A 25681-nucleotide genomic window follows, 5' to 3' on the forward strand; every position below is an offset into this window, starting at 1 on the left:
AACCAGGACTGCTGAATCAGAATGCGTTTCTCTGAGGCCATGTAGCTCCCCAGAAAAGCACTGTGGTGTCCCCTACTGCAGGGTAGACCTGTTTGGGCATGTCTGCTGGCCTGCTGGGGCTGTCCACTGGGTCCGTTTGTGGGGTCACCAGGAGAATGCTGGCAGAGCACCCGTCTTAGGGGAGAGGAGGGATAGGCAGGAAGAGACTGGCTGGGAGCAGGTGGAGGTGCTCTGAGTAGGGCGTGCTGCTTGTGACTGGAGTTGGGCTCTTGGTCACAGCCTTTCTGAATTTGGCTGTATAAGCAAAAGGCAGATTGTTTAATCACACTACCAAAAAGTTAGAGATAGACTGCGGTGCACAGGGACCGTGGAGGAACTGTCCACAGAAGTCCTTTCCCTGCCCTTCTCACTGTAGACCACTGCTCAGCTTGGCTCTGGAAGAGTCCAAAGGATTCATTGTATTGACCGCTGAGTCTGTCTTTCCTGCTAGGAAGAAAGCTCCAGGAACATAGGGACAGCTTCTGTCTTGTTTTTTAGAGTAGCAGCAGGACCAAACCTAGTGTGTACCTCATGGCACTGCCCTATCACCTTGATAGAGGAGTGGGAGCTGGATGAATGAAGTGAGGATTTGGGGTGTTTGGCAGAGCTGGAGAGACCTGCCATGCATGGATGGAGCCTGAAGGACTGCATGTGCTGAGCTGTTGCCTCCCTGCCCGTTAGCTGACCCTTCTGAGCCAGAGAGAAGAGAAATGTATGCACACGCATGCATGTGTGAATGTGTACTTCATATGTGCATTCAGGCTTTCTGTCATGTGACTTCAAGTTTATGGGAGCCTTTGAGTTTACAAGAACAGGAATTTCCACTAACATGTAAAACCCAGGGTGGTCACAGGGCAGCAGGACTGAAGTCGCCTAGGCGTTTGCTGTTTGCTCTTCCTCCATGTTCCAAGTTTCAAGTTTCAAGTGTGTTTTTCAGTTGTCAGTGCCGTTCACGCGTGAACCTAGGAATCAGAAGACAACATCTTTTTGCCAGCTGTCCCCATGTTACCAGATGGCATTTGATGCCACCTGCTAAGTCTTGCCCTTATCTTATTTATTTTCTTTTTTTCTGCTTCCTTTTATGCACGGAGCACATATCTCAGTGCTCCTTAAAACTTAGTAGCTAAATATGGTTCTCACATCTGCAGTAAGAACTGTGGTTACAGAAGAATCATGTGACACATGCTAATGAGACCGGACATGGGCCCAGGAAGGAGCATATTCATAATGGGGCCATTACATCTCATTTTCATCAGAAACCTGGAAACCTCAGAGGTATCAAAAGTTCTATGTGCTTTTTTTTTTGGAGAGAAGGTAGTCATTCTGGCATTAAGTCTCAGAGCTTAATAAACAGCTTGAAGCCAGGAGAACTTTGGATGTTGGCAGGACAGGGAGATATAGGTTAGCTTGGAGAAGCTACTCAGTGTCTTGCTATTTTCCCAGCCTTCTTGTGCTGGGTCATGATTCTGGGTCATGTTGCCTTTTTGATCTGGCAAACTCCTCCTCATCCTTTGAGACTTCACTCCTTTGTGATGTCTCCCCAAGTTCCCAGGCAGGACCAGGTGTCCCCCACCCTTACCTTGTGCTTCTAAAGCTCCCGTCAGTGCCTGGCTATGTGGGCAGTAGTTATGAAGATATAGGACAGAGGCTGGCAACTTGTTCTGCAGAGGGCCAAATAGTAAACATTTTAGGTTTTGCTGTCCATATGGTCTCTGTTGCAACCATTCAACTTGGCGGTTATGGGGTGTAAGCAGTCATAGACAAATATGTAAATGAATGAGTGTGGCTGTGCTCCAAGAAATTTAATTATGCACGCTGAAATTTGGATTCCATAGACTCTTCATGTGCCATAAAGTATTCTTTTTCAGTTTATTTTTTCTAAAGCATTTAAAAATATAAAAACCATCCTTAGCTCATGGGTCATATTCAAATAGGTAAAGATTTGGCTGTAGGTGTCATTGCCCACCTTTGATATAGAGCATTTGTTTGACTGCACATCTGTCTCTTGCACAGGACTGTAAGAAAGTGGAGCTTGGAGAGTGGGTCCCCCACTGTCCCCCTTACCTAGGGGCAGAGCCTGGCTCATGGCATCCATGAAAACTCCACACACACTTGTGGCATGAACGTTTATGTGGGAGCGTGAGGTAATAATACTTCCTGATATTTGCTGAGCACTTATTATGATGTCAGGCATTGTGAGGAACACTTTATGTGCATTTTCTCATTCAATTGTGGCATCTAGGGACATTAAAAGCAACAATTATCATTTGACACTGTGCTAAGCACTGTCTATGTAGCCTCATTTAATCTGCTCAACAACCCTCCTATGGTGTGGAGGGCATGCTAATTTCTTTTACACCCCAGAGAAATTACTCTTGGAGAGATTATTTGTCCAGGGTTGCCCAGCTAGGGAGTGAGCTGGTGTTATGAGGGCTCTCTGGCCCCTGGACTCAAGGTTCTGGCTCTTAGCTCCCCTGCTGTAGAGTCTCTGGGGCTGAATGCCTGGCTTCAGGATGAGAATGAGGCTGAAATTGGCATTGGAGATCTCTTTCTGTGCTTGCCATCATTTGCTTATGTATAAGAATGACCACCACTGCTTTCTAACTGTCCTGTTTGGAATGTTGCTTAAACTTCTAAGTCTTCCACTAGTAGGGCAGAGTTTGGATTACATGCTGTCAAAGGTCTCCTCCTGTGATATTTCTGTAACTTTGTTCTCTAATGTTTTCTGCTTATTTAATGCTATTGTCTTTCCTGTTCTCCTCCCAATCCTTGGCTCTAGAAACTTCAGGTGTCGGGGCTAGGGATTTAGCTCAGCGGCAAAAGCGCCTGCTTGGCAAGTGCAAGGTTGTGAGTTCGGTTCCCGGTACCGGAGAAACCCCCCCCCCCAAAAAAAAGAAACTTCAGGTGTCGTGGGGTCATATGAATTTGAAGTGGGGAAAAGCAAAGGAGACCATAGAAAGAAAATGTCCATCCAGCTATATGTAGTCTAAGTTTAAAAGGTAGCTGCTTTAAGCATATTTGCTTTTTTTGGATGCAACATTTGCTTTTGCAAGAAAACAAGCAACATTATTGTCTATGTCAAAATGACAATAGTGACAATATCTTTTATTTCCGTAGCATCATTTGAAAATAACTTTGAAGGTGTTATCTAAATCATCCTTCCAATATTCCTTTGAGACAGGTAAGAGGTTTTTTTTTTTTTATTAGAAGATCCTTTCATATAGTTACAGAATGAGATTTTCTTTGTTGTAAACCAAAGGCAGCAAGTGGCCCGGAGAGATTTCAACAGCAGGTCACAGGGTGAACAGTCACTTCCCAGACTGATGGTCACAGTTCTTAAAAAAAGAAAGGAATGAAAAAAGCCAGGTTTCTTCCAGGACTTTTAGAAATTTAAGGATATCTCTTCCACTTAATATAAATGTGGCCTTTGATATTTAAATATCCAACATCCTTGTTTGTCTCCTGTACATATTTGTCAGTTGGATTAGATGGAGCAGAAAGATCTATCTCATTCCAAATAAATATTTGTTGAAGGAGTGGAGGGATGCTGAGATGGTCTTCAGACAGCAGGAATGGCATCTTTGGGGAATTTGCATGCAAAGCGACTATAACACCAGGTCCAAATTAACTGTATGGGCAGGGTCACCAGTTTTATGAGTTTTTTCTGTAACTAAGCAGCAACTCCCCATTTCTTGGCAAATGCTAATGTGCTCAGAGAGTGATAGATTCCTATAGAAAAAATGGTCTGGATTTCTTGACAAACAAATACATAAAATAATCTGTTGTGACTACAACTGCTTGTTTTCTATAGAATACAATACTTTCCAGATGTCTTTGCAGTGGAGGCATTGGCTTTTACCTTTGTTAGGTAGTTGCTGTCATAAATATACCCCAACAGTGAGGGCAGTTCATTGGTAACCTGTTGATGAGGAACAGAATTTATATGGGGGACACTCATACTTCTGTTTGGAACCCACATCTCTAGAAGTCTCATAGCATCCTAGACAATTCCAAACCCCATAAAAGTGTTCAAGTTATGCTCTTATCTTAATATGCACCCCCACATTTGTGTGTCAGAAACTTATTCTTCCAATGCAACAGCAACAGGAAATATTTAGGTCAGGCAGGCTCTGTCCTTACGAATGGAGTAATGCGGCTATGAAAAAGGCTTGCAGAATGGGTTTTTTGTCTCTTGCCTTCTCACATTATGCCATATAAGGACTTGGCAGGAAGGCTCACACCAGATGCCAACACCTTGATCTTGGACTTCCAGCCTCTAGAATTGTGAGAAGTTTCTGTTCTTTATAAATTACCCACTCTCAGGTATTTTGTTACAGTCAATAAAAAATGCACTAAGACACCACCCCTCCCTCAGGGTTTCAGAACAGTTCTCCTTCTATCTTTTCTGTCATTGCCTCTACCCTTTCTTCATTAAAAAGTGTGAAGACTTCTCCAAATGGAGATCAAACTGATAAATCAACTCACATGAAGGTGTGAATCAGTGCCCGGATTATGGATTTAAAAAAAAATGTAATTAAGTTTATTGGTACATTTTAGATGCACATAATGATCACATTCATATAGGGAATTTGTACCTATACATGATATTCCTTGATTATTTTTTTCCCATTTCCCTACTCTCCTTTCAATCCCTCCTTTCCTGCTTATTTACAAAAGCTTTGTTTCCATTTTTTTCTTCTTTTCTCATTTTTTTATAGGTTTGTGGATTTTATGAATAAGGAAAATATTGAATTGTCATATTTTTATTCATCTTACATTACCATAATTTTATGAAATAAAAGATAGCCTAATACCTGCAAATGAATTCAGCTCATTAAAGGACAGTTGGCAAATCTATACTGACATATATTTTAAAAAATAGGATCTATTTTCAGAAGATTGAATTCAATAAAATTATAATATTCAACTGTATTTTATAATTTCACATGTAAACCTGTCAACTGAACAGTGTACATCAAGGTCAAGATTGTCTAACATGATCTTACGACCTGGAAACTATCTTTTTAAAAAAGCATTGTCATTGTCAAACATCAAATTTTGTGTGGAGGAACTTGACAAACGTGTAAGCTGTATCCTTTAACTTGTTTACTCAATCTGAATTGTTTTAGGTGGACCAAGAAGGTTAGGGATTAGAACTTCCAAGTGGTCCATTTCTTTGCTACAATTTCTCTCTGCAGGGCTGGTGAGAAACCCATGAAATTCAGCTGTGAGCAGGAGTCTGGTGAGCAAATTCCCTGAAAAGAGACCACAGAACAAGCATCATGCAGCACCTGCTGACATGGTCTGTGACCCTCAGGTCCCCACTCATGCAACCTGGAGTCCAGGGATGTGGCTAAGAGGGAGGCTTTGGACTGATGAAATTCCTACAGGCCCTGGTCACAGGCCATCCAGCCTTTGAGAACTGTTTGTGCAAAAACATCTCTAACCTTCCGGGGTCAATTTGCATTTGAAGAGCTTATGTTAACCAAACAAGTGTCCAGTGGTTTAGTTTTAGTGTGCTCAGGGATCTTTGGGGAATCCAATGAGAGCCTTAGGCACGCTCCCCAGGAAAATGTCACAAGCCTCTACAGAAATTGACACTTTTGTGTGTCACTTCAGGGGATTTATGGATTTACAAAATTCTAATGAATGGAAAAAGTGAAGCCTTTCAGCATTATGGGATAACTATTAGGGACTTGGTACTTTTTCTGAAAAATTTTATTATAATTTTTTCTTTTGATACTGGCCATTGAGCCCAGGGCCTCATGAGTACTCAGCATGTGCTCTACCCCTGAGCTACACCTCCAACCCTTGCTGCAATTTTAATCACACCCATAGTAGGTACAAGCAACCTTGTTCTCAATGACTCAAGGTCTTAGGTCTTGTCAGTTGTGCACCTTCCTTCTTATGCAACTAGATCTAAATTGGATGGGTATAATTATAATCAAATCCAAACAGAAAGATATCTTTCTTTTTCTAGTCAATTTAAGAATTGCTGAGTTACAGCAAAATAGTCCCAGCTCTGCTTTTCACAGAAATATAGAGAAGAAATTACTGCCTTTTGATATTTTGAAACCTATTTGGAGTTCAACCACTCAAACCAAGGCCTCCTACCTAGAGAGTCATGAAGAATTCATGCTCCAATATAATGCAGTGATAGCACTGGCATTATAATTGCCCATCTGCTAAACTCTTGTCTTGTAACTGTGATGTTGAGAAAATACAAGCATAGTTAATACTTTCATATTCCCTTGACCTCAAATTCTTCATGAGTAACAAACACATGCATATTAAGCCCTAGGGTTGTGTCTGTGATATTTCTATTGGTGAAGAGAATACTAATAATTAAAGAGAGATTGCCTTACTTAGTATGCTGCATTCATTAGTCATGATGTAGAAGCAAGCTTCCCTTTCTGTTGCTGTGCTAATGCAGATCATCCAGAAGGTGCACTGAGTGGTTATCTTTAGGCTTTTAAAAAAAATCAGTCTGTTCAGTATTATCAGGCAGGACTTCTATTAGACACACACACACACACACACACACACACACACACACACACATGCATACACATACACCCTACAGATACCGTATATTTTTCTTTGAGCATTTATATTGTAATCATAAAAAAAGATCTAGCATATTTTCACACTTTTTCTCCCACTCACTTATAAGAGAATGCTAGATTTTTGGAACACTTAAAAGCATCTGGACTGTAATGACAACCCATCAGCTAAGAAGCCAGTAGACTTTGGGTTGGGTTTCTAATTGTTATTCTACTGGACCTCCCATACCCCCATATTTCTGCCCCTTCCATGCTGCTCCCTGGTGTCCAGGAGGGCTGAACACTCTGCTCTTCCCTGCTGTCTGGTACAAACAAGAGGAAGTTTGGAACCAGAATGCATAAATAGAGATTGGATTCTGTTTTGGCTTGGCTAAACATTTTTGGGAGATAAAAGCATAAAAGCTCTGATACTTGCTTTAGAGCTTGGCTCTTCGTATAACTCAAGCTCATGAGTCCTGAGGGTGAATGCTGAATCAGGTTGACTTCAGCTTCCTAACATGGCAGCATACCTGACTTCTCCTAAACACAATGACACTATTTTAGGCCTAGTTTAACTGGTTGAAAGCACTACATAGTTCATGGGAAATTGAACCAATTAAATTCAAGCTGCCAGCTCACTCCTTAAGAAAAGTAGGACTGAGAAATCATTGTCAAGCTCTTGATAGGAGAGCCTATATACCTGAGATTTAGTTACTGTTGAGAATTCACTGGTAATTTAATCTTTATTGGAAGGAGGCTTGGCTCTTCATCTATGAGGAAAGCCATGGGAGTGACAGGGCTCATCTATCTGAGATGGACTAGGTGTTCTCCTGTCCTGCTTTCTTTCCTTGGACATAGACCATGTTTTCCAGAGTTATTCGCAGTTAGGTTGGGGCTGTTCGAACAGTTTTTAATTAATGGGATACAGTGGGAGCTGATGGATATCATTTTCAGTTATGAGCATTAAAAACCCCTTTATACTTGTCTACATACCTTCTTCTGGGGTGTGATAGGGATGAGAGTTTGTATTGTGTAAATGAGAGTCATTTAGGGGATTTGATCTGTACGAACTCTGAGAAGAGCAGGAAGCAAGTGTCACGTGAAGCCACTGAGTTGTTGGGCTTGTTGGTGACAGCAGCTACTACTACTTCATAAAATGCCACTTCTGCATCTCTAAATATTCTTTAACACCTCTCTTACAGAAAAGTTGAGATCAGCATCTTCAGTCCTTCATCTAGATTAACCAGCTGTTAATAGTTTGCCACATTTCCTGCATTTTTATTTATTTATCTATATATTTTTTTCGAACTTTTGGAAAATAAGACACAGACATCAAGATTCTTGATGTTTTGATTCAGATTTTATGGTGGAGATAGCTTCCTTCCCAAATCAATTCTTTTCATTTGGATGCTTATTTTGAAAATGTTTCTGAACATGGCTGGTATAATTTTTATTATTACATAAACTTTTAAGTTTCTAGGATGGATCTTACAACAAAAGATATTTAAAGAAAATGTCACATTCCTGTTCTACTTTTGTAAGTAGACCCTTCCCGAATGCTCACTGTGTAAGGCGTTTGCCAGAGGAAGCTTCTGACACAGTTCTCAGTGATCTGAACTCCTGGCTTTCATGTCCTTGTGTAACTGCCTGCCATGTGGGCTGGATTCAGTGGCTCATTTCTAAACAACAGAATAAGATGGAAGTGATGGGGTGTTGCTCCCATGACAAAAGACGATAACCTTCCTGCATTCCCTCTTGCTGGCTTCTCTAAAGGATCTGGCTACCATGTTTTGAGCTGCCCAATGGAGAGGCCCAGATGGCATGGGATTATACACACTGTGTGGAACTTCATCCTGTCAACAACCTGAGAGCTGGCAAGTAGGTCTACCCCCAGTTAAGCACTCAGATGAGTCAACAGTCCCTGCCAACACCTTGGTGGCAGCCTGCGGAAGATACAGACCTAGAGACCTAGACCTGGACCTTGATTCCCACTCACAGAAGCCATGAAGTAATAAATGATGCTTTAAGCCACCAACTCAGGGGATACCTTGTTTTGCAGCAGTAGATAATACAGTGCTCTATTACATGATGAGGAAATGGTGATGGTTAAGGATGATTCCTGCCTTTAACAAGTTCACGGTTCTGTAGTGATTTCTAAGGCAGCTTTATGAATAAAGTGTTTGTGGCTGAGGAGGGAGTTCTGTTCATTCTAAGTGCTCAGGAGACTCATGGTGAGTGAATGGCACTGAATCTGGTTAGGATTTGCCTCCCTTACAAAGTGGGGAGAGGACAATTCAGCTGAGGAGAGAGGCAGATGGAGGCATGAAAAAGATGCTTGGAAGGCGTGGGAGACATCAAGCGGCCTAGCGAGGCAGGACCACAGGTGAACAGGAGGGATCTGTAGGGGTGTATGTGGTACATGAGGCTGCATTAGGTGAGAGGATTTATTTCCTAACCAGTGAGAAAATGCAGACCATGCCTGGGTTGGCAATTTGTCTGTTGAAGCTGCTCTCAACTGAGAAGTGAAGAGCACTGACTCAATATTGGGCAAGAAAAAAATTCCTTTAACACTTTATCATCTGTATATTTTGTGCCTCGATAATCCCAAAGTGACTGATTAAAAAGTAGTAACATTATTTGGTTTGATACTGAACATGATTTGGTCTGATTTCTCATTGAGTCCTTTTTGGGTGGAATACATAGAGTCAAACCCCATTTCAAGACGTCCTACCCCCTCTTCATAGACTTCAAAGGCCTTTTGATGTAAAGCTGTGGTCCTGCCCTACGAATAATGATGGGAATATCTTTTGTCCACTGAGACTCCAAGTTCGGTTGGCCTGCTGTTACTATGTTCTTGAACTTGGAGGTGGTAGCACAGATTGGGCTGTGTATTTATATTTAAATTAATCTATGAGAAGAATCAAAGTGTCAGAAAATTATTATAGCATCACAATTCTAAAAGCTATGAAAAGTGACAGAAACAGGTATTTCACTAGTGGATAACTATAGAGCATCAAAAAGCCTCACATCTCTCAACTGCAAGTATTACTAGAGTGAGAGGGAGATTTAGCCTGAAGGAAATAGTGTTTTTAAAACAGAAAAGTCTCTAATTTGTATTTCAACCAGGGAAGTTAGGATTCTATACTGGTGCTCATTTTGTTGGGAAGAAAGGGAGTTTTTGAATAATAAATACTCTACTTTTCAAATCTCACTCATCTTGCATTCAACTCTCTTTCAGTTAAATGATCAAATAGTATAGCATTACTCATTCTGCTTGTATTTCTTCTGGAGTGTTGCATGTATCCTGTCTTATTTGCTTTATTCTTGGCCCCCTTCCTTACTTGAAAGAAGAATAGCAGCCTTCTTGGATAGCTGACATTTACTTTATTAGCTGCCCAGTGGGCATAAATATTGGCATACCTACTTCCATGACAGTCATTAGAGCTTTTGCGGGGGAATCTTATATTTATTGCTGCCTGAAGTGGAACTGATGAAGTCCTGCCTCCATAGGGCCAGCCTGGCTTGGTTCAGTCACTGGAGCTCAGGGATGTTGATTTGATGATGAGCCTGGCTTGTTAGAATCACTTTTCGCACTTCTTTCTCCCCTGGGGACATTTATTCAAGAATCACTGCTGTGGCAGGCTGAGTGAAAGGGGTCACCTTGGTGTGTACGTAACAGAAGCACACATCTATCAATCCTGGATCTGGGCATGTTTAAGCCTGCTGCTTGAGAAGGGACAGCCTCATTCCCTTGGTTGAGATTTATCTGATGCCTGTTATCAATTGCACTTAAATCTCACTCCCCCACCTGGAGTTCCTGCTGCTATCTAAGTCCTCTTTTGCACACTTCAAGTATGGTGGCTGCAGTTCCAGGAAGAAGAAAGGTTGAGTGGAGGTCAGGTCTATAAAAATATCAGGGGAAGGCGTGGGTAGGTGTGGGAATTGTTGTAAAATTTTTACCAGCTCCTCTCTGTCCTGCTGTCTTGCAAAAATCACATTTCTCAAAACCACCTTAAATCCAAATAAAATACAAAGCAAAATCATCTCTTTTATTCAAAGTCACATTCTACATAACACCCTGACTGTGTGTCGTATTACACTGCTCTTACACATTGATAAAAAGAATTACAGAATGACTTTTTGTTTTTTAAAGTTCTACAGTATTTTTCCAGTGTTGCCATGTATACCAAAGAACTAACAGACAGGGCATAAGAATATTAAAGGAGGTGTTTTCCTTCATAGCTACCTGCGGAATGGCCTCCATCATGAAAGACACTGTAACTACCTGGATCAGGAAGTCCACAGCCAACTGCCGGCTGCCTGAGAGGAAGTGAATGGCCATCAGTGTCCTTTGTTCTGGGAAGGCAATAGTGCCTATGGCAGAAACGCAGGAAAAATTCACCCAAAGGTACAAGCCCACTGGTGTCATTGTTGTATTGGGATTCAGAGCCCATTCTGGAGGTGGCGAGACAATTGGCTTTGGCATGATTTAGGAGTCCTTGAATTATGCAAAGGAAAATGAACCGGAACACAGATTTGCCAGGCATGGTCCATATGAGAAGACCTCAAGAAAACAAGGAAAAGTACACAGTAACAGAGCGAAGAACAGCAGGGAGACTGGTGCTGGCAAGAAAAGATTCTACAATGACTTTATCTGTAGTGATTATGTGAATTTTTCACAAAAGGATTAATAAACTGTAAATTTTTAAAAAGAAGAATGCTAAAAGGAGAGAAAATCCCAAAGAAACCCTCTCTCTGCTTTCATTGTGCCCTCCCTCTCTCTCCCTGTGCTTCACAGGCTACTGGGGTTTTACTCAAGACCATTAGGAAGTGTGAAGGCTTGGCTGTCCCTCCTGTTGCCCAGCGTCCCGGAGCCCAGTGCTTCCTGTCCTGGTCCCTGTGTGCTGTGTTCTCCTTGTTGGTGACCATTTCTCTGCAGGCCACAGCGTAGAGCAACGTGGTGTCTCTTCACGTTTGGTGCTGACACATAGGACTTTAGTTTAGGAGTGGCGCACAGCTGCATGGGCCAGGACATGCTTTGACGGCAGTGAACCTCCGACCTTCCCTAAGAGGTTTAATTCTTGCTCACACCGCTGGCTCCTTGTTCCATGTGCTCTTTAGCCTTACAGCTGTGTACGCATTTGGCACATTCCCCTTTTGCCCACTGCCTTACCTCTCATCTCATTTTTTTTCCTCCGGTAGAGCAGAATTCCACTCTGGGGACTAATTGCTAAATCAGGAATGGCCAGGTTATGCTGCAGTAAAAACCAAACCAAACCAAAGAAGAAACTTAAAAATTTTCAATAGCTTAAATGGTAAAGGGTTATTTCTAAGTTCCACTCTACATTCATTGTGAATTGAGGGACTTTGCTATGGTCTCCCTTACTCAGAAATCCAGGATGGCAGGGCTCCATCTATGAGTGTTCATTTGCTCAGGCAGGTGTCTCAGTGATCTGTTGCCGTGTACCAAATAAATTTAAAATTTACAGTTGATGGAAACAGCTGTTTGTTTATGTTTTTGCCACTTGGGTTGGACTTAACTGGGCAGTTTTGCTCTTCTGATCGCTCACAGAGCTGCAGTGAGTGGGTGGTTGACTGTAGTTCGTGGATGGTCAGACTGGCTTGTGTTCGCTGGCCTCACTCACATGCCTGGGCTCAGCTGAGATTGCGGACAGCAGGCGGCTGTAAGCACCTGGGCTTTCATCTCTGGACTTGAGCATATGGCAGCAGTGCTCCAACAAATAGCATAAGGTCTCCAGGCTTTTTGAGACAAAGCAAGTTCTAGGACCAGCACAGATATAAAAGGAAGGGAAATTTGCCCCACTTCTTGATGAGAGAAACCACAAGGTTCCTTCCTTCCTTCCTCCCTTCCTTCTTTCCTTTCTTTTTGGTGGTACTGGGGATTGAACCCAGAGTCTTTACATGGAGTTACATTCCCAGTCCTTTATATTTTTTTATTTTGAGACAAAGTTTCGCTAAATTCCTCAGGTGAGACTCAAATTTACAATCTTCCTGCCTCAGCCTCCTAGAGTGCTGGGATTCCAGGCATGTGCTACCAGGCCTAGCTAGCAGAGAATTATACTTTTTTATTTTAAAAATTAAAAAAAAACTAACAAAACAATAATGAAGACAAGATCAAAATAACACAAAAAACAACAAAAATGATACATAGCTATAGAGAATTAATGGCCAGTTTTAATTTAACACTGCAGGAAAATGGGATTATAGCAAATTATGTACTTGTTCCTTAATCTTTACCAGATATGACCATTTTTACTTCTATTCACATTTCAAAAACCTAGGCAAGTTGTATGGCCATGTCTAACTTCAGGGAGGTAAAGGGATGATGCTGGAATCCTACCCCTATGCTATGACAGTAGAAAATTAAAAAGACTTGGTAAATGGAAATGATAATACTAATAAAAAATTTCTAGTCATTGAGTATAAAGTCTTTTATCATTAGAATTGACGGCTTTCCCGATTGGTCTTTTATAATGTGTATGCAAATAGCAGAATTAGCCAGTCAGATTCAAGACTTGCATTACATTTAGAGTGTTTGCCAGACTTCTGTTGTACTGTTTTGTATATGACCCAAATGTTCTCTTAATATTTAATCATTTTGTAGGTCTGAACTGTTCATAATAATCTTTGCTGTGTCTCCCATCAATTGTACCAAGGAAAGCATCAGAACATCAGAGTTTGGGTATTATTTTTAAAGTTTTCTCATAACATTTATCATATGTTGATAAGATGAGTAATCACATATCTTTCTTTCTTCACTTCAAGAAAAACAGACGGTTAGTAAGTACATGAACATGACTAAACAGCATTCATACGTATAATTGGAACCTTAGATCTGACAAATTTAAATTTAGCTTAGTAGTAATGTTTTGATACGGACTTTGAAGAGACAGCAACAATTTAGAATCCTTATGGAGGTTGGACTGTTTTAGTAGAGATAATTCCTGTTCATGGATTAAAGGCTGGCAAAAGATGGAAGTAGGTCAATACAATTTACATCATACTCTTAACTATTTTCTTGAGGTTCAATAAATCATGTCAAGATGGTGCTGCACAACTAGGCATATATAACACCTTTTATTTTATTTTAGAGAGAAAAAAATGAAAATAACAATAAAACAGTTTCAGGCTAATAGGAGAGTAACAATAATTAATATATTGTGTATGGTTATATTCACAATAGTTGTTTAGAGCACAAGACATAGGCATGAAATATTGTCCAAACAATATTGGCATAAACCTTTCTTTTCAGTGAACTGTATAACTATCTTGTGTATATGTATGTATATATATATTTTTTCTTTTTCCCTTCCTTTCTTTTCCCCATTCTCCCATCATAGTTTTTCTTTTCTTTTGAACAGTTTCTTCCCCACTGTCAATATCTATTGTACATTTTGGATCTTATTTACTCATTCAGTTTCTCACACTAGTGAGACAATATGATGTTTACACATGTGGGGCTGATTTATGAGTATGCTCTTGAGTTGCATCCACTTACCTATAAAAGTCTCTTTATGGCTGAGTAGTATTCCATTATATAAAAAAAACCCACATTATTTTATTCATTCCTCAGTTGTTGGGCATTTGGTCTGTTTCCAAAATTTAGCTATTACAAATCATGACTCTACGAACATGGGTGAAGATATATTGCTGTGGTATGATATTTTTAATTCTTCTGGGAAGATACCTGGAAGAAGAACAGCTGGGTTAAATATACCTCTAATCCTAGTTTTCTGAGGAACTTCCACACTGATTTCCACAGTGGTTGTACCAGTCAACACTCTCACCAACAGTGGAGAAGGGTTACTGTTTCCCCATTACCCGACCAGCACTTGTTGTTGGTTGGTTTCTTGATGATGGCCATTCTTTCTGGAGTGAGATGGAATCTCAGTGTTGTTTTAATTTGCCTCTTTCAAATGACCAGTGATGTTGAACATTTTTTCATGTATTTATATACCATTTGTATTTCATTATCTGAGAAGTGTATGTGGTCACCTCAGATGCTGATTTTTGGATTGGGTCTCTGAAATTTGGGGGCCTAATTATTTCAGTTCTTTATGTGTTCTAGATATAAGTTGTTTGTCTGTGGGACAACTGGCTATAATTTTTTTCCATTCTGTGGGTTGTCTTTTCACTCTGTTGGTGATTTGTTGTGCAAAAGCTTTTTAATAAGGTGAGATCCCATTTGTTGATTCTCTGTAATATTTCCCATGTGGTCTGGGTTTTGTTCATGAAGTCTCTATTTACCCCTATGTCTTCCAGATTTCAACCTACTTTCTCTTCCAGTCAATTTAGCATTTCTGTTTTAACATTTAGATCTTTGATACATTTTTACTTTAATGCATGGAGATAGACATGGATCTAGTTTTAGTCTTTGGCATGTGGAAAGCCAGTTTTTCCAGCACCATTTATTGAAGAGACTATCTTTCTTCCAATGGAAATGTTTGGCTCCTTTGTCAAAGATGAGGTGGCTGAGTGTGTTTGGAATTGCTTCTTCATCTTCTGTTTTGCTCCACTGATCCTCAGATCTGTTTTTTTTTCACCAATACCATGTTGATTTTATCACAGTAGATTTGTAGTATAATTTAGGCCAGGGATTGTGATGCCCCTTGATTTGCCTTTGTTGCCCAGAATTGCTGTTGCTCTTCTAGGTCTCTTCTGGTAAAACTTGTTTGTTTAAAAGTCATAAGTACAACTTTAGATGGAGTGAGGTAGTCTTACAATCTGTTGAGGAGGGAACTGGCAAGGTGACACCGCGAAATCTGCAAGGCTGATGCACGTATGAGTACAGTGAGCAAGAGGAAGGGCTTCGGAGGTGGTGCCTGTGGTCTTCACCCTAGCTCTGCTATTTCCTGGCAGCGTGTCTGGAGACTGTGAATACTAACATCCGGGATGGCCACATTGTCACACCTCCCTTGCAGTTTAGATGTGGCTGAGACCCTGAATTCCAGATACAAGAATGAGTTCAGGTAGTGGTGTGTGATACATCCAAGCCTGAGCTGGAAAAATGCCCTGCCATGTGTCGTCTTCATTTCTTTCTGCTCTTAGCCAGAGAGGACTTGGGAGAACTTGAAACTGGACCTAGGAGGAGGTGGAAGGAGGTTGTGTCCTTGATTGACTTTGTGTAGTACAGGCCACTTACCATTTCATCTGCCTGCCAGGTATGAGCAAGAAAGTCTTACTTTGTCCAGCCACTGAGATTTGGGCTTCATTTGTTATAGCAGCTAGCATTTGTTACTCTATGATGTGTGTGATATCTGGTGAGATATATAGATTGTCTCAGTTTCATTTTTCTCATCTATAAATTGGGGCCAATAATACTCACTTAAGTGACTTTTTAAAATATCAAGTAGAAAGTCTATAAGTGTTTAACTGAAAGCCTAGTGTATAGTAAATATCTGATAAGTGGTAGGTGTTATTATTATAACAGGATTATAAATTGGAAGTTTGTAGTGTTTCCTTTTGGAAGCTAGCAATCTACTTTTTAAAAAATTGTCCTAACAGACCTTGAGGTTAATTATGGCAAGTATCAAAGATTAAAGTGAAATTGACCATTTATTGCATAGTACTATGTTTGATACTTTATTTTTATTTTTTATTTTTTTTTGGTTTTGGTTTTTCTCCGGTACCAGGAACCGAACTCACGACCTTGTGCTTGCCAGGCAGGCGCTTTTGCCGCTGAGCTAAATCCCCAGCCCTATGTTTGATACTTTAGGCTAGGAGAAAAGAAATAGAAGAAAGTCCTGTTTTATTATGCATTTAGAAGAGACCAGGTAAGGCTCAGGAAACAGGGAGCCCCAGCATGTGTCCTGTAAGAGCTAAGAGCCTGTACTTAGCATGTTTCTTTACACCAAGCACTGTAGGGCTGCTTCCCTCATTCTAACTGCTGGTAGCTCTCTAATCCCTATCCCTTCAGGGTCTGTATGAAGTAGGTGCACTATTAGCTCCATTTAAAAAGATGTGGAGATTGCACACACAGTGTGTAAGTCTTAGTCTACCCAAGGCCACCCCAGCTAGCAAATGGCAGAGGCAGGACTGCATCCAGTAGCCAGTCTCCAGGGCGAACATTTTGATCACTGTACCTCACACCCTCACATACCTACACAGAGTAGGTGCTCTACAAATACTTCCTCAATCAATGAATGATGTCGCTTGACCTGTTTGCAGGAACTGCTATCACCCATGTGGGAATTGGAGCCTTCTTGATCACAATCAGACCCTTGACCCTTTTAATATATTCAGTGATGAAAGATGGTGGGGAGTGGGGCCAAAGAGTCCTACTGGACATGTGGGATGTTCAAGCTACGTTGGCAAGTTGGGTGCTGCTTTTGCCAGCATGATTCCTGCTTCCGGCCTACAAATATTTGGCCTCCACTCAGCCTGTAGACAAGTATGACAAGAGCAAAGAGGGCTAATAGTTGTCAGTGCCCATCTTCAGCCCTTCGAAAAGCTTCCGGCTGGGCTGCATGTGCTCTCCACAGAGGACCAGCTGCCACTGAGCCTTCTCTAGCACCGGCCTCGTTTATAAGGAAAGGAAATGTCACTTGAAAGCAGAAGCACAATTTACACTTAATATTCCCCAAATCACTTGCAAAGCTTATCTGCTTTTCCAGCAATTTTGTGATAGATATCACTGCTTATTTTGTGGTACAAGCTACCCACAATTGGTGATTTTTTTTTACAAGAGATCATAAGGTGAGTGACAGGATAGCTGCCGCTATCTGTCTCCAAAGGTGTTCGCACGCATGTATCTATATATAGATCTGTACGAGGAGAGGAAATAGACCAAGTTGCCCTGTGATTTCTTTCTTCCTAAAATTTCCCTGTGTCTGTGTCATAGCTCTGATCTTAAATCTTACTTGGCAAGTCACAGAATGTGCTAGTTTATCAAAGATAAAAAAAACGGACCTTTTTTGCCTTCTGAATTTCAATGAAAGAAGAGTATTTGTCTTCACTATTGATCTATTCCATTGAGTAGTTCTTGTGATGATTACTACTTTCCTATATTTATAGAGAATCAGCACTCCACAAATGTCAAAAGGCACTTTGCTTTACATAAGTGTCAGTGTTCTGACATCTCACAAAGTTAGCAATTATCCTGAGAACCACGTGTGGGAAGTGGAAAATAAATAATCACCAAGGGAAGTAAATTTTTTTCTTGGTACAATTGGGAAACAAGGAGATGTTCTTCATTATCTGTTTTATTCTGATCGCACGTCCTTGACCATGGAGTCATGGTGATACACGGACTTTCTGATCTCCTTTTTCCACTTGGTTCTCTGCAGCAAAGGTCCTCTCATGGGGCTTGAATATCAAGTGGGCTAAGTAAGAATCTCTTGCAATGAGGAGTGTTCATACTGGGATGGGGGAAAATTATATTTCGATCACAAGAATCAGAAAGGGCAAATTTTGGAATCCTTTGTAATTATTGTATTAAAATTTATAAAGAAACTTCTGTGTACTTTCCTGACAATATAAGTGGGCATTTCACACAATTTTAAAAATTGGGGGTGAAGAGTTTCTAAATAATGCTTATAAACTGTCCTGACCATTTAACCTCCCCTGAATTGACCAGCCCTTTCATGTCCTATAGACATAATCTGTGCCTGTGGGGTTTTTCTTGGTCCCCAATAAGACCACTTTGAAGAGTTGTCATAGCAACACTGGGCGCAGATAATAAAGCAGGGTGAGGAGGTGGCCTCCGCCGGCCTCCGCCAGCCTCCAGGCTTTGTCAGTTCACGCTGTCTTGGGCTGAAATGGCTTGTTCAGAGATAGCATTTCATTGCAGCAAAAAAATACTCTATGCTGGGGACTCCTAGAAAAGCCATAGCTTGTTTTCAAAATGAACCGGCCGCATAAACCTCCTTCATTGCCCTCTGTGCTCCACCATCTGTACTATTTGGTGGGGCTGATGCTCAGTCTCTTGGCACTGACACGGCTGTTCTCTACTGAGTTATTCTTGATCATGTGCTTATTGAATGATGCTGGGTTGGGGCTTGTCATCTCTGTTCAATAGCTGTAGATGGAGCAGGCAGCTTTTCAGCACTGTGTGGGAGCCTTGCACAGTTTTCTTTGTTTAGCCTGCCAGCGAAGTTTGAGATGTCCTGGGTATTTCTCAGGAGGCTGCTGTCACCTACACACAGTTATTATACATGTTATGGCCCCTGAATTTAAGGGTTGTGTTAAATGATGCTACTCTCATCATTCAGAGCAAAGCCCTGTGAATTTCAGGATGCTGTAATGGAATGATGATCCCATCTATCTTCCTGGCTTAGGTTTTTGCTTCAAGTTTTCTGTGTTAAGGGTCCTGGGCTGTCCCATTTATGTTGATTGACTTGTCATGTCTTTTCAATGGTGGAAAAATTTTCTGCTTTCATTTTCCTTTTTTTTTGGGGGGGGTCCCTGTTTGATTTTTCAGTGTCTGATTTCTGCTATTTTCAAAAAACTCTTCAGGATTTCTTTCAAAGTTGAATTTTTCCTAGTCTATCTGCTTGAGTTTTTACCTGACTCTTCCTTTCCCATACTTTTTGTGGCTTCTCACATTGACCCTATCGGAGCATAACAGGCACTTCATAAATTTTGATTGTGTTGCACTTTAGGAAAAACAAAGAGGAAGCATGGTTTCGGTAAAAGATGTTTTAATGGACTGTGTTTACTCTGAAATCTTTCAAAGGTTGTGGCCTTATGTCATGAGAGCAGAATAGAGCTAAACTTACCCTGCTGATAACTGGTCATTCCCTGTTTGAAACCAAGAGCAGATGTATGAGCTGCAGGTGGAATGTGTGGAGTGACACAATTTTACAGGCTGATCTGATAATTAAGAATGCTCATATATTGGAAAAATGTCTGAAACTGCTGTGGGAAACTAGCAAAAGAAGCAGACAGTGATTTCTACTCTGAAATAAGCCATTTCTATGTTTGGGTATTTCCTTCAGATTTATTGCCATGATTATTTTAAATACTCTTATGTAGAGTGAACAGAGGGTGTATTTCGCCTTTCATCCCAATAACTCTGGTGATATGTGGTCCCTGATTTTGATCAGCCGAGGTAGTGCCATGTGAGGGAGCAATGTGATAATAAATGAGAAGGCAGAAAAGATAAACTGCCCTGTCCTGCCCACTCACCTCCATCCTTTAAACACAGATTGACTCCGGGACATGAAAGGACTGCCAAGTAGTTAACCCACACAAACAGCAGCGGGGCTGCCGCAGATGAACTGTCCTTTGATGGAAGCATCTCAGAGCCTCCTTAATTATATCCCTGAGGATTCGCATATCTTAACAGCCAGAATGGCCGCAGTGTGAAGGCCATGTGGAAAAGGAGTGCAAAGGATCAGAAATCAGCAGATTAAATGACTCGGGGGATTGTGGTTCTCAGAACTCTAACAAAAGGTAAAGAGGAAATCTAAACATGTTAGGAAGCAAATCACAAAGGATCTTGATATTGTTTCAGATTCTTTGCTTTTCTTCCAAACCTGCAAGCCCCCACATAACTCAGAATTGAACTTTCATAATTGAAAAGATTTTAGGAAAAGAGGTTCACATTTCTACTTTCCTACTGGGGAGAAAAGTCGTATAGAAAGACTTTAGTTAATTGTCTATAGTGCTGACTTACTGTTCTAAATGGCTAAGTTTAAAGACGTAAAATATTTTAGCTCCAGTTAAGGGCTCCACAATAAGAGAATAAGCCATGTGGTCTTCTTTTCTATTTAAAAGATGCTGGACAGAAACAAAATAGCATGGTGGTACTACAGAATTCTCAAATGTTACCTGGTATGCACTTGTTGCTCAATAATTATCCAATTCAGTGGAGGTGTGGACTCTGGTACTTGGTCCTGTAACCAAGACAATTTGATTCAGTTCAGTGTGTTTCAGTCTCATTCAGCAATGATTTACTCCCAATTATTTGCAAGGTGCTGTGTTAGGAGCTGCTGAGAATAAGAAGTTAAAAACAATTGTTGTTGTTGTTGCTGGGGGTGGAGGTCATTTGTAACACGAAGACCAGTAAATACATGTAGTATTTATAAAACAGTGATATTAATTTCACAAGAGAAGTACTTGAAAAGTACACACAAAGGTCAGGACACAGACGTGTGACTCTTCCTTCCAAGGTGTAGGTTATAGAAACAGCTGACCGGTAGTTACTCTCTGGGAGTGCTTATTCACTGAACACAATGAAGGTCCTATGAAGTACAGCATATTATTTGTAGCTCAGAATAAGTGAAAAATAATTTTACTGAGCTTTCTTCTATTAAAGATGTTGCACTGTCTAGTGAGGCCAACACAGCTATTTCTGCTCCAAATGACCTATGTTCTGATCCTACTTGCACTAATTGTTAGCTTTGTGAAAACTGGTAAATCTCTCTGATTCTCAATTCTTTTAGCTCTGAAATAGAAATAATATTCTTATTAATATACTAATTTTTAGAGATGTTGTGAGGATTAAGAGAGATAATACATGTAATAGCCTTAGTACAGGATCTGGCATAAGAGACCCTCAATGAAGATCTTTTCTCTGGCCTTCTGTCCCTGGGTAAGCTTAGACAGGTCAATCTATTTTTGCCTGATGTTTTTGCCTTAACCAATCTGTGGAAAATGGTAGTAATCCTTTTCTCAGATGTTTGCTTTTTAATAGCACTAAAGAAATAAAAAAAGAAAATTAAGTGTGTATAGTTGATGTAATGCGTTTCCCAAGATGGAGGGAATCCAGTGTATCACGGAGTACCTGGTCTGTGTTTATGAAACATCATGAACACTCAGCGGGTTGTTTTGACCCTCTCTCACATATGTGAATTAAAATTCATCTTATTTACTGTTGAGTTAGAAGTGAAAAGTAGCCAACTTCTGATTAGGAATGTTTGACTAATAAATATTTGAAAAATGTATCTTAGAGTTCTTATTTTCTTCAATATTTGGATTTTTTTTGCTACCATTGAGCAGATTATAATGATGACTAGAGGTGGTAGGTGACTACATTTCTGAGCATCTCGCTAAAACCCCAGAGTCTGAGGTTCTTTCAGCGGTTAAATTAATTATAGTGTGTACATTCTGCTCTTAACCCAGAAGTTTCTAGTTTCTCTATCTCTTTTGAAGTGTTTCTCAAAACAGATTTTCCTTTGTCTCCATATTTTTCTTTATGTCTTGAAACTCTTTGATCTGTAAATATTTACTCATATGCCAAAAAAGTCCAGAAAAGTCTTTATTAAATAAAAACTCCTATTTGTAAGAGTCAAATCTTTATTTTAGTTACTAAGACATTACTCATCATGGGAATACTGGTTTTAACTTTCTGGGTGTGTCAAAAACACATAAAATGCTGTACTTGGAGAAGTCCCAGGAAATGGGTATTTGTATTCATTTTATATGGTAAAGATCTTAAAAATCTGATAATTACCCAAGCGATAATACTTAAGCATAATATTTTCTTGTTAAATATGAACAAACTTCTTTTTACTCCTTCCTTCCTTCATTTTTTCCTTCCTTTCTTCACTTCTTTCTCTCCTAAGTCATCTCATGAAAGGGAGAAAATAGACTTTCACAGTGGTTGATTTTTCAAGGTTCACTGCATTGTTTGCTCTCAATATTTTTCATCTATATTATTCACTCCTGGTAGCTATAGCTCATACTGGAATAGAATCACAGACATGTACAAAGTATATGGAATCCACCTTATTTTTAAGCCATCCTCTCTTTTTTACAGGCGCACTATAAATTGATATTCTTTACTTCACGATCTAACACATACTTAATGAGCATTTATGATATGCGAGGCACTGGGCCAGTTGCAGGAAATACAGTGATGAGCAAGAGAAACCTACAAGTGAAACACATGGCTATAAAGCAAAGTTTTCCTTTTCCAGTGCAGTTCATACCCAGTCAGGGTGTTTGCTCAAGTATATCGAGCTTCTTAGAAGAGAACAGGTCAGGAGTCCTGCTAGTTAAATAGATCCCTGTTTGCAGTTCCCTAACATATCAGTAATGAAGAAGATATTTGTAGTTCTTAAAGTTCCAGCATGGATTAGCAGAGCAATTGTTTACTCATTCAAACCTAAAAAATTTTAAGTCATTTACACTCCTCTCATTGTGAAAAGCTCTCCTCATTTGTTAGAAGAACTGACCAGGTGAACTGGCAGAAACTCCACACCTGGAGAGGTGCATTCAGAACCACACTTGACTGAGCTGAGGTGGGGAAGTTGGTGCAAGCAGTTGTCTACCAGGCATTTTAAATAAATGATAAAAATAACCTTTTTGATATTTAAATTATTTTGCTGCCAAGGGCATTTAATCAGGCCCACTGCCAAATGCTAATTAATGATACAAGTGGAGGATTTTATTTAAATTTGTTATACTAATATGTTGAAATAGAAATAGAAAGTACCAATTGAGAACTTGTCAAAGGATGGGACATGCAAGGTGAAGGAACAAACATCAAACTTTAAAACAATAGACCTGCTGTGATACGGAGGTAATTGAAATAAAAACCTTGCAAGGAGGGTAATTTATTTGTAAAGATCTTTTTATAAAATTCAAAAGTACTCAAACTTTTCCAGTTGAAAACTATAAAATAATGAGGATTATTTTAGTTATCACATTAAATGAATGAATAACTTGGTAGTGAGACAGATAGCTGGCAGTGTGATATAATGCAAGGCTGTTTCTTTACAAATACAGTTATGAGTTGCTTAATGACAGAGACACTTTCTGAGAAACATGTCAGTAGGTGACTTTGTTTTGTGGACATCTGTTATGGTTTGTGTCTAGATGTTTCCCCAAAGCCTTATGCAGCCCTGGGGGGTAGACTTTTCAGAGATGGCTGAATTTAGCGTTTGTGATTGATTCATAGCTCAATGCTGGAATTAAGGTTGTGAGTTCTACCCTTGCCCTAAGGTGGGTAACCTGCATACAATATAAGGAACAGAAAGAGGCTTGTCTCCTTCTCTGTTGTCTTTTTGGTGTCTTCCACTACCACGAACTTTTGCTCCTCTGCCATGTGCCACAGTGTTACGGAGACAGCCAATTATAGACTGAAACCTCCACAAACTATGAGCTAAATAAAACTTTCCTCCTTTAACTTTGGGTGTTGGATATTTTGTCTCATAAATGAGAGAAAAGTAACTAAAATAATATCATAGAGTATTTTTATATAAATCTGGACAGTGGAGGCCAATTACTTGACACAGCCTTTTGATGCAATCAAAACAGAGTAGACATAAGATATCTGAGAGCCAGGTGTGGTGGTGGATGCCCATAAACCTAGCCACTCTGGGAGGCTGAGGCAGGAAGACTGCAAATTGGAACTCAGCCTGGGAAACTTAGCAAGACTGTCTCAAAATTAAAAATAACAAAGGGCCATGGCTGTAGCTCAATGCAAATATCCTGGATTCATTCCCCAGTATGGAAAAAAAGAAAAAGTCTCAGGCTGCTCTTGGAATAACTTAACATACTGTTCTATAGTAAACTTTTTTTTAATAAGTAGAAATACTACAGTCTAAAATAACGTTAAAAGTATAATAAGTACATGAACCAGTAACATAGTTATTTCTTATCATTATCAACTATTATGCATTGTACATAATGTATATGCTATACTTTTGTATGGCTGGCAGTGCAATAGGTCTGTCTTCACTAGCACCACTACAAAAATGTGGGTAATATGTTACTCTGCAACATGTACTTCAGTGACACCAGGCAATGGGAATTTGTTAGCACCATAAAAACCTTATGGTGTCCTTGTCTATCACTGATTGAAACATCATTTTGAGGCCCATGACTCTGCTTATTCCAGCTGGTGTCAGTCCTGAGTTTATTTCCCAGCAGCAGCTAACCCTAACCCTACCAATTTGCAAAGAAAGTTCATCATAAGGACATGGTGTCACCTATGGTTAATAAGATTAATAGCATGCTCAGTGGAGCAGTGATATACTGCTAAATTCAGGTATGTCTGGGAGGTTTATGAAACCTGATTTGTACTTGTGCTCTTGACATGTTCTGATGACTTTGCTGTGGATTGAGGCTAGTGGGCTGGCTCAGGGCGGACTCTCTGCCTAGAGAAAGAAGGGAGTGGGAGTGGGGTGGGTACACGCTCATTCTTACTGGATTTGAGCAAATGGGAAGGTCATTTAGGTTAGTGAAAAAATTGGACCTATAGACTTCTAAACTGTAGTCCAGCCATTAGCTACATAATTTAATGATGTTAGTAATTCTGGTTAGGGAAGCAAGCACTCTGCATCAAGGACTTGTTTACAGTGATTGGTTTGATGGGAACCACATAGTGCATGCAACCTGCAGGTGGTTGACATTTTGAGTGAGATGGTAAGATTTAACCTTCTTTATTCTGATTGCTCTGAGATTAACCGTTTTGGTGTCATTGTGTTAAGTTTCCTCCCTAGAGTGAGCCTCCTGCAGGTCATTCCTCCCTTTACATTCATCTGTCATACTCTCCTGTCACTAGAAAAATCTTGTTGCAGTCCATCTAGAACCGATGATTCACGCTGCTAAGGAAGACGACGAATAAGTTTTAAATGCCCTGGATTGCTTGCCTGAATCATGTGATCTTTATGCTGTGTCTTGTTTTGTAATCGCATACCACCAATCTCTTCTGGCTAGGTTTCACTTTCAGGAAAGGCAGAGATGATTCCTGTGCATTTCCTACTTCTTTGCCCAATGCACACCTTAGGAAAGTTACAGGGTAAATATTTGCTTCTGAGGGAGTAGATGGAGCACAGTGGGTGGAACTAGTGGTCAGTATCATCAGTAAGATAGTGACCCCAGTCTGTCACTGTCTCTGTAGAGCAAGCTTTCCTGTTTTTCATACCTCACTGTGGCTCTAATTCTGGAAAGGGACTTCACTGGGTCTCATTGAGTGAAATGTTAACTTTGCCATGCATCCAAATGGTATAAACATCTGGGTGTGCTCAAGATAGACACACTCAAGTCTGCATTACCGAATGACTAAAAAATGCCTGACAAGGCTTTTTAGTGTTTCCTTTTGCTTACAGAAGATCTCAGTCAACGTGTGGGTCCTTGCAAGTGCCTGGTGATGTAACTTTCTTGGCATCACAAAGGGATTGTATTTTTAG

The 25681-nt window shown here is 40.2% G+C and overlaps 1 long non-coding RNA gene across 1 annotated transcript; it reads right to left on the bottom strand.

The window, feature by feature from the left end:
* Positions 1-825: 825 nt before the first annotated feature.
* On the bottom strand, positions 826-2156 carry LOC102024595. The gene is made up of 3 exons (XR_261295.1): positions 2104-2156; positions 1619-1700; positions 826-1001 (listed from the first exon to the last, which is right to left on the bottom strand). It is a non-coding gene; the product is annotated as an uncharacterized LOC102024595 (long non-coding RNA).
* Between the last annotated feature and the right edge of the window lie 23525 nt (positions 2157-25681).

The sequence above is a fragment of the Chinchilla lanigera genome, unplaced genomic scaffold (genome assembly GCF_000276665.1).
Source record: "Chinchilla lanigera isolate Chin_1 unplaced genomic scaffold, ChiLan1.0 scaffold00027, whole genome shotgun sequence".
Taxonomy (NCBI): Eukaryota; Metazoa; Chordata; class Mammalia; order Rodentia; family Chinchillidae; genus Chinchilla; species Chinchilla lanigera.